We start from the raw sequence: 9,126 nt of genomic DNA, 5'->3' as shown, positions 1-9,126 counted from the left end.
GGAAGCAAGCTATGAAGTTGGGCATTGTGATGAGCTAGAGGCCCCAGAATGCAAGTTTTTTGTTGGATGCTGGGTTTTAAGAGACCATCAGAGCTCTGGAAGAGCCCCTCCTGACCATGCACTCACTTTTCATTGGATTCTTAATTCTCATCATGTGTCTCCTCCAAGACCAATCTTAGATTTTCTAAAAGCTTTGCTGAAAATAGCTGGCACAGTCAACTGCATGTTAATCACTAACTAATTAATTAATAAATCACTAATTAATTACTCACTAATTAAGAATATGCCCTACAAACTTGCCTATGGGTTATATAAAGTATATGATTTGGGTAGCTAGAGAATACATATACACATATATGAATACGTGTGTATATCCATCTACAAATATTATCACAATCAAAATTGTAAATCAAATGGGTTAGGGTATAGCTTAAAAAATTTAAGAATGACTGAAAATTCAAAGTAAAGTTCAGTGGAAACAGTAGACTATTTAGCATGCAACAAACCCTGTGTCTTATTTAGGGTTCCTGTTGCTGAGACAAAACACCATGACCAAAGCTGGTGATGGTACACACCTTTCATCCAGCACATGGGAGTCAGTGGCAGGCAGATTTCTGGGTTTGAGGTCAGCTTTGTTTACAGAGGGAGTTCTGGGACAGCTGGGCCTACATGGAGAAACTGGTCTCTGTCTCGAAAAACAAACAAAATCAATCCCTCTAAAATCAGGGACTAGACAAGGCTGTCCATTTTCTCCATACCTATTCAACATTGTACTTGAAGTCCTAGCCAGAGCAATTCGACAACAAAAGGAGATCAAAGGGATACAAATTGGAAAAGATGAAGTCAAAATATCACTTTTTGCAGATGATATAATAGTATATATAAGTGACCCTAAAAATTCCACCAGAGAACTCCTAAACCTGATAAACAGCTTCGGTGAAGTAGCTGGATATAAAATTAACTCAAACAAATCAATGGCCTTTCTCTACACAAAGAATAAACAGGCTGAGAAAGAAATTAGGGAAACAACACCCTTCTCAATAGTCACAAATAATATAAAATATCTTGGCGTGACTCTAACTAAGGAAGTGAAAGATCTGTATAATAAAAACTTCAAGTCTCTGAAGAAAGAAATTATAGAAGATCTCAGAAGATGGAAAGATCTCCCATGCTCATGGATTGGCAGGATCAACATTGTAAAAATGGCTATCTTGCCAAAAGCAATCTACAGATTCGATGCAATCCCCATCAAAATTCCAAATCAATTCTTCAACGAATTAGAAAGTGCAATCTTCAAATTCATCTGGAATAACAAAAAACCTAGGATAGCAAAAACTCTTCTCAAGGATAAAAGAACCTCTGGTGGAATCACCATGCCGGACCTAAAGCTTTACTACAGAGCAATTGTGATAAAAACTGTATGGTACTGGTATAGTGACAGACAAATAGACCAATGGAATAGAATTGAAGACCCAGAAATGAACCCACACACCTACGGTCACTTGATCTTCGACAAGGGAGCTAAAAACATCCAGTGGAAGAAAGACAGCATTTTCAACAAATGGTGCTGGCACAACTGGTTGTTAACATGTAGAAGAATGCGAATTGATCCATTCCTATCTCCTTGTACTAAGGTCAAGTCTAAGTGGATCAAGGAACTTCACATAAAACCAGAGACACTGAAACTTATAGAGGAGAAAGTGGGGAAAAGCCTTGAAGATATGGGCACAGGGGAAAAATTCTTGAATAGAACAGTAATGGCTTGTGCTGTAAGATCGAGAATTGACAAGTGGGACCTCATGAAACTGCAAAGCTTCTGCAAGGCTAAAGACACCATCAATAAGACAAAAAAAAACACCAACAGATTGGGAAAGGATCTTCACCTATCCTAAATCAGATAAGGGACTAATATCCAATATATATAAAGAACTCAAGAAGGTGGACTCCAGAAAGTCAAATAACCCCATTAAAAATGGGGCTCAGAACTGAACAAAGAATTCTCACCTGAGGAATACCGAATGGCACAGAAGCACCTAAAAAAATGTTCAACATCCTTAATCATCAGGGAAATGTAAATCAAAACAACCCTGAGATTCCACCTCACACCAGTCAGAATGGCTAAGATCAAAAATTCAGGTGACAGCAGATGCTGGCGAGGATGTGGAGAAAGAGGAACACTCCTCCATTGTTGGTGGGATTGCAAGCTTGCACAACCACTCTGGAAATCAGTCTGGCGGTTCCTCAGAAAATTGGACATAGTACTACCGGAGGATCCAGCAATACCTCTCCTGGGCTTATATCCAGAAGATGTCCCAACCGGTAAAAAGGACACATGCTCCACTATGTTCATAGCAGCCCTATTTATAATAGCCAGAAGCTGGAAAGAACCCAGATGTCCCTCAACAGAGGAATGGATACAGAAATTATGGTACATTTACACAATGGAGTACTACTCAGCTATTAAAAAGAATGAATTTATGAAATTCCTAGCCAAATGGATGGACCTGGAGGGCATCATCTTGAGTGAAGTAACACAATCACAAAAGAACTCACACAATATGTATTCACTGATAAGTGGATATTATCCCAAAACTTAGGATACCCAAGATATAAGATACAATTTGCTAATCGCATGAAACTCAAGAAGAATGAATACCAAAGTGTGGACACTGTGCCCCTTCTTAGAATTGGGAACAAAACACCCAGGGAAGGAGTTACAGAGACAAAGTTCGTAGCTGTGATGAAAGGATGGACCATTTAGAGACTGCCGTATCCAGGGATCCATCCCATAAGCATAGTCTACTGCTATCTTGAACCATAGTCTACTGACTCAGGCATTTCCTCATTCAGTTCCTGCTTTATTTTTTTAAGGTGTATCTATTTATTGTATGTATATGAGTACAATGTAGCTGTCTTCAGACACACTAGAAGAGGGCATCAGACCCCATTACAAGTGGTTGTGAGCCACCATGTGGTTGCTAGAAATTGAACTCAGGACCCCTGGAAGAGCAGTCAGTGCTTTTAACCACAGAGCCATGTCTCCATCCCCAGTTCCTGCTTTATTTATCATTACACAATTAGTGTTTGGGAGGGGGGGATGGAGCATACATATAAGGGAGTGTACATTTGCCCTAGCATGAGGTCAGAGGGCAACTTGCAGGAATTGGTTGCTCTATCTTCCCATGATTTAGGTCACAGGATCAAACTACTGTTGTCTGCTCATGAAAAGTCACCAAACCACTTCAAGAAGGTTTGCATTTTCAAAGTATCTCCCTGACTGGGAATGAAAGAACATTTTGAAATCCAGGCATGGTGGTACATGTCTTGAATCCCAGCACATGAGAGGCAGAGGCAGGTAGATCTCTGTGAGTTTGAGTCCAGCATGATCTCCATAGTGAGTTCCAGGTCAGCCAGGGCTACATAGTGAGACTCTGTCTGGAGAAAAGAAAAACCAAAAAGAATGCCTTGAACCCAGATTACCACATGGTCTTCTGTGCTCAACAGAAGCCAACCAACCTTTCATCCACTAGGGCTGACTTCCACTTCAGTCTACCTGATGAATTCATTCCCACAGTTCAAAACTCAGCTTGCAAGCTTTAAAATTCAAGAGCACTCCTTCCCTTCTTCCCTTGCCATGTTGAGCATATCTTCAACACTTCCCATGGGACCTTGTTCTGTTATAGCATGTGGTAGTTTAGATGTGAAATATCTGCCAAAGACCCAAGTTTTGAAGAATTGCTCCTCCAGGTGTGGCCTGAGGAAGAAAGTTAGATCATTGGGAGCATGCCTTTGAGGCTCTGTTGGGACCTTGCTCCCCTTCCCCTCCCTGCTTCTCTGCCATGGTAAACCTGATACATGCTGCTACCATGATGCACTAAGTTGCTAGATGCCCAAAGCTACAGGGCCAAGCAACCATGGACAGAAACCATGAGCCAAAAACTAACTCTTTCCTCCTAAATTGATTCTTTCATTTTGTCACAGTGATGTAAAAGTGAGTGACACACAGCACTCTCCACTCACAGGTCTGTCTTTGTCACTGGATGAGTTTGCTGAAGATCAGGTATATAATCCTTTCAGCTTTATGTCCCTAAAATCCAGCACTTGATTTAATTGTATCCTTTGAGTGGATACATTCATACTGGTGTGTGTGTGTGTGTGTGTGTGTGTGTGTGTGTGTGTGTATGGTGAGAGTACAGAAAGGTCCTCCTTTGAATCATAGAAAATGCCTTTATCCACCGTCTTTCTCTACTGGAGGACCCTGTCCATCTAAGACCCAAAAACCTTGTAAGGATAGGTGGACCCTGTGTGTTGCTAATATTCCTCAAACAGGCTTCTAGAGGAACGGGAAAGAGGGCTTATTTTTATTGATTTGGTTAGGTTTGGCTGTTGCTGTTGTTGTCCTAGGGAGTCAAACCCAGGATCTTAAGCTTGCTAGACAAGCACTCTGCCATCGAGCTGTTCCTTAGCCCAAGGAGGGGGGTTTTGAGCATTCTCCCAACATTGCATGATTTGGAATAGAAGTCTCTTGAACACAGACCTACATGGGAGGTGTAAACTCACAGTAGGCTTCAGTGAAGCAGGGCAGAAGGCCATGCAGACTGTGTGACATGGAACTATGGGGAGGAAGGGTTTCCTTGTCCTTCACAGTTGGCAAGCTCCACCTGCAGATTTCCTGGGCTCCATGGCCTATGGGTGACATTGGAAATAAGAGAAACAGGTAACTTCTCCATGATGAAAACAGCTCCCCACTGACCAGACATAGTAAAGCTTGTGAGGTTTGAAAACCAGAAGGGGTGTTTCAGTGAGAAGCTTGACTGAAATTGTGACTAAATCCTGTGAGTCTTTAGTTGAGATTAATCAGTTTAGGAAGAAGCAGGTTGGGACTCGAACTCAGAATGCACGTAACATCTTTGCTGAAATGGTAACCTGATATCTATGTATGAATCCTTGAAAACTGAGATTCACTCATTCTTTCATTCATTTCCTCATCCATACACTCAACATGTTCATGAAGGACCGCTTTTCTAATATTTTTATTTCATTTAACACTTTAAAAATTATTATTTTGTCACTTTTATCATTATTAATCTGTTTGTATCACACACATACCCACTAGGCATGCAAAAGTCAGGGGACCGTTTTCTTTTCTTTTTTCAAAATTTTTTTTATTTTTAAAGTTTTATCTATTTATTATTTATGTGTACACTGTTGCTGTCTTCAGACACACCAGAAGGGTGCATCAGATCCAATTACAGATGGTGGTGAGCCACCATGTGGTTGCTAGGAAGCGATCTCAGGACCTCTGGAAGAGTAGTCTCTGCTCTTAACCACTGAGCCATCTCTCCAGCCCCATCTGAGGACCATTTTTAAGAGTAAGTCTTCTCCTTCCTCTGTGGGTTCCAGGGATTGAACTCAAGATGTCAGACTTGCCTGCGGGCACTGTTACATACTGAGCCATGTTACTGGTCCAAGCATCACTTTTGTGCCTAGCAATGACTGCACAGTTTATTCTCACAAATCCTTTTTAGTGCATTTATTATAATTGCCACTGTGCTACTTACAAAGCTAAATAAGTGTGCTTAGTTTAGGACATAATGTAGGGTTTCAGTCTGGGTCCTCTCCCTTTTAGAACTGAAGCATGCCAGGAAATACCAATGACCTGCAATAGAAGGTCCTATCCTGGAACTCATTATATAGACTAGGCTGGCCTCGAACTCACAGAACTCTGCCTCCTTCTGCCTCCCAAAGTGCTGGAATTAAATTTTATGCCACTATGCACTTTAATTTTTTTTAAATGTTTTTTGATTAGGTGTGTGCGTGCATGTGTGTGTGTGGGCTCGCCCGCAGGTACTTTCATGAGTGTGCTTTCCCATAGAAGCCAGAAGCCAGAGTGTGATCCCCTGGTTGCGATCCCCAGTTGGGAATGCTGGGATCTCAACCCAGATGTTCTGAAGGGGCAGTAGATCTTAATTGCCGAGTCATCTCTCATTGATCATTGATTTATCTCCCTGGCTCCAGGAAGAACCTTTCAGACTGGCAACATGTGAGGCTGCTTCTTGGCACTGACAGAATTTGGAGATGCAGGGAAGAGGATGAGATCACAGAGCAAGTGATTGCATGGAGCTCTGGTTCTCAAACTCTATCATCCTGGAAGGATGCAAATATCAGGAGGTGTTGAAGACAGAAGGGTAGAAGGACTGAGTTATACAAGCCCTCCCCCACTTTGGCACTAACCTGTGAAAAGTCATAGCCTCTGATCCAGTGATCCAAAATTTGAGAGGCTAAGAAGGGGCCCTATGCCATCCAAGCACACATAAGGTAGGAGGGCTTCAAATTAGCAGAACAACCTCCAGATCAGACTCTGTGTTCGATTTTATCTTCCTAGGCAATAAAACGTGAAGCACATTCTTTGGCAGCGAGGAGAAAGGCAGACTGTGGGCTTTTCCTAATTCTTTGGAGTTTTATAGCATGTCAGTTAGTATAGCTCTGCTTACCACAGAGCCTGTGTCTCTGGAGCTGGAGCAGGCTGTGGATGTAATAGGATGTGTGGTCAGAACAGTAAAGCTCATGGTGGAGGGAGCGCTTGGTATCCAGGCTCTTAACTCTTTCAAGATCTGTTCAGCGAACAAATGCATGTCTGACTGACTGGGGTTAGAGCTCAGTTGGTAGAGTGCTCACTCAGTCCTGGCTTCAAGTCCCAGCACTGCACAATGTGGGAGTGGGGATGGTACAGGCTTGTTATGACAGCCCTTGGAGGGTGGAGGCAAGGTCAGAGTTCAAGGCCATTTTCCTCCTTGCAGCAAGTTGGAGGTCAGCCATACTTATATTGAGATCCTATTATTATAAACAAACAAATATAGAATAGAGTTTGTATCTACATTACATACCAGGACTGCCCCTGGAAAATACTCCCTAGTCATTAGGGATATATTTTACATGAAACCTGTTACCCTAGGCTCTCTACTGTTATGGATGCTTTAGTGTGGTCTATGGTGTTCATGTCTAAGGGGTTTGCTACCATTCAAATTTATTATGCTTTCAAAAGTACTTGGTAGATGGGATTGCTTTCAATCTTATAATTTCATAGCTATCTTTTGAATAGAGTTTAGCATATATAAAATAATTATACTAAGCAGCCCAATGATTATTCCATCATGATAAACATCTGCTTACAAGGATCAGTTCTTGTATAGAGTAATGGTAAGTTTTCCATGTCTGAAAAACATGTCCTCAGAAAGAAAAAAAGATGAGATTATTGGATGAGAAAAGTTTTTGGTGCTAAAACACTGGTGTCCAAAACTCTGTCTTCAGTTTTTACCAAAATGCTGGACTCAAAGATGAAGAACAGTTGGCATGAGAAGTAGAAAGGAGCCTTCAGAAGATAGACCTGGGTCCTTCAGTCCCACACCTGTTGCTGCTACTGTTAATGGAGCTGATCTCTGACCCTAACCCAGAGGGCTGGATTCCAAGGACTAAGCTGAATAGCAGGAATCATGGTACTGGAATGCTGTCCAGAGGGCCTTTAGCAGGTGAACATTGCTGTAGAACACAGCCCTCTGACCAAAACAGACATCATCTTTATCACGCATTCTCCCTCATCAACCATGCATTCTCTTAAGAGATCATCAGAAGCAGCCTGTGAAATGCTGACCTTCCCTCAGAAAAGGAGTCCCTGGATCCTTAGGTGAGATTTCAGCTTCTCCTAGCAGGCATTTTCAATTTGGCCCAATTGTACTTAGTCTGGGGCTTAGGGATTACTAAAGCACAATGGCTGAGGAGGGGATGTAGTTAGATGGGATGTATCAGATGTGCTGAGTGAAGAGTTTCCAGTGTGCCTTCTTAGGGGTCACCCGTGTACCTGCTTGTAACTCTTCACCCCCACACTGTAAGGAAATAGTTTGCTTAGTTTGTTTTCTATTGGTGGGATAGACTGCCATTAAAGGAAGTGACTTGGGGTTGAAAGGGTTTATTTCATCTTACAGCTTGTAGTCCATCATGACAGGAAGTTGGAGAGGAAGCTAAAAGCAGAGATCTGGAAGCAGGAACTAAAAAAAAAAAAAAAAAAGCCCTGGAAATATGCCACTTACTGGCTTGCTCCCATGGATAGCTCAATCTCTTTTCTTATGCTGTTCAAGAGCATGTGCTTAGGGGAACACCATCTGTCAGAGACCATCCCGTGAGAAAGTGATCCCTTCACAAATCTCTTTAACAAATCAAATGGCCTTGTGCTAAGAGCTGGTTGCCACCCCCTTCCTCCTTATTCCCTTCCTAACACCTAAGGCTGTAAAGTTGAATAATAGTCCCCTCTTCCCTATCTCTTCCTGAGTTCCCATGACATCCAAGGACATGAGCTATGCCTGAGCCCAGCCTGACACCCAAGGCTGTCAAGGAGGATCTATGTTCCAGAGATAAGATGCAGAGTGCCCGCCGTTTGGCACCTGACCTCAGCCCCCATGTCAGCAGATGCCCACTTCTTTGTTCTTTGTATAATTCTCCCTTGACCCCTCCCATTATTCCCCGCGCGATGTATGCTTTAAAAAGAAGGCACCTCAACATAATAAACGAGACCTTGATAGGTACAATATACTTGGTCTCCACCTCTCTTTCTTTTCCTCCCATTTCCTTCCAGGTTTGCGGTCCCCCTCGCACCCACAAATAACTGAATCCCGCGGGACGGGATAACCATCCCTGGTGGGCTGGGTCGTCCTCTCTCAATTATCAGTCAGGATAACCCTGCAGATTTGCATATAGTAAATCTGATGGAGGCATTTTCTCAATTGTGGTTCTTTCTGTTTGACTCCAGCTTGTGTCAAGTTGAGAAAAAACTAACCAGGACATAACCTCAGTAAACTCATTGGTTCTGCTGGATGATCCTCAGTAGAAACATATGTTGGTTTGTCATTGGGGCCTTAGCAGGAGGGAGTAGATGCTGCTTATGTTTCTCCAGAGAGAAACCAAGGCCTATCATTGCATATCTAGCCATAGAGTAAGAAGGAGGAATTTCCAAGATCATAAGACCATGCAGGCACACTAAGCCTCATAGAAGCAAAAATCTATGTTCTGTGTGTTTTTCCCCATCAATTCCTTAGAAAGCAGATCCCGTGGGATGATAGAAAGGGAAAGTGG

The sequence above is a fragment of the Mus caroli genome, unplaced genomic scaffold (genome assembly GCF_978045245.1).
Source record: "Mus caroli unplaced genomic scaffold, Mus_caroli_1 scaffold_14, whole genome shotgun sequence".
Classification (NCBI taxonomy): domain Eukaryota; kingdom Metazoa; phylum Chordata; class Mammalia; order Rodentia; family Muridae; genus Mus; species Mus caroli.
Note: the sequence above shows the minus strand (reverse complement) of the source record.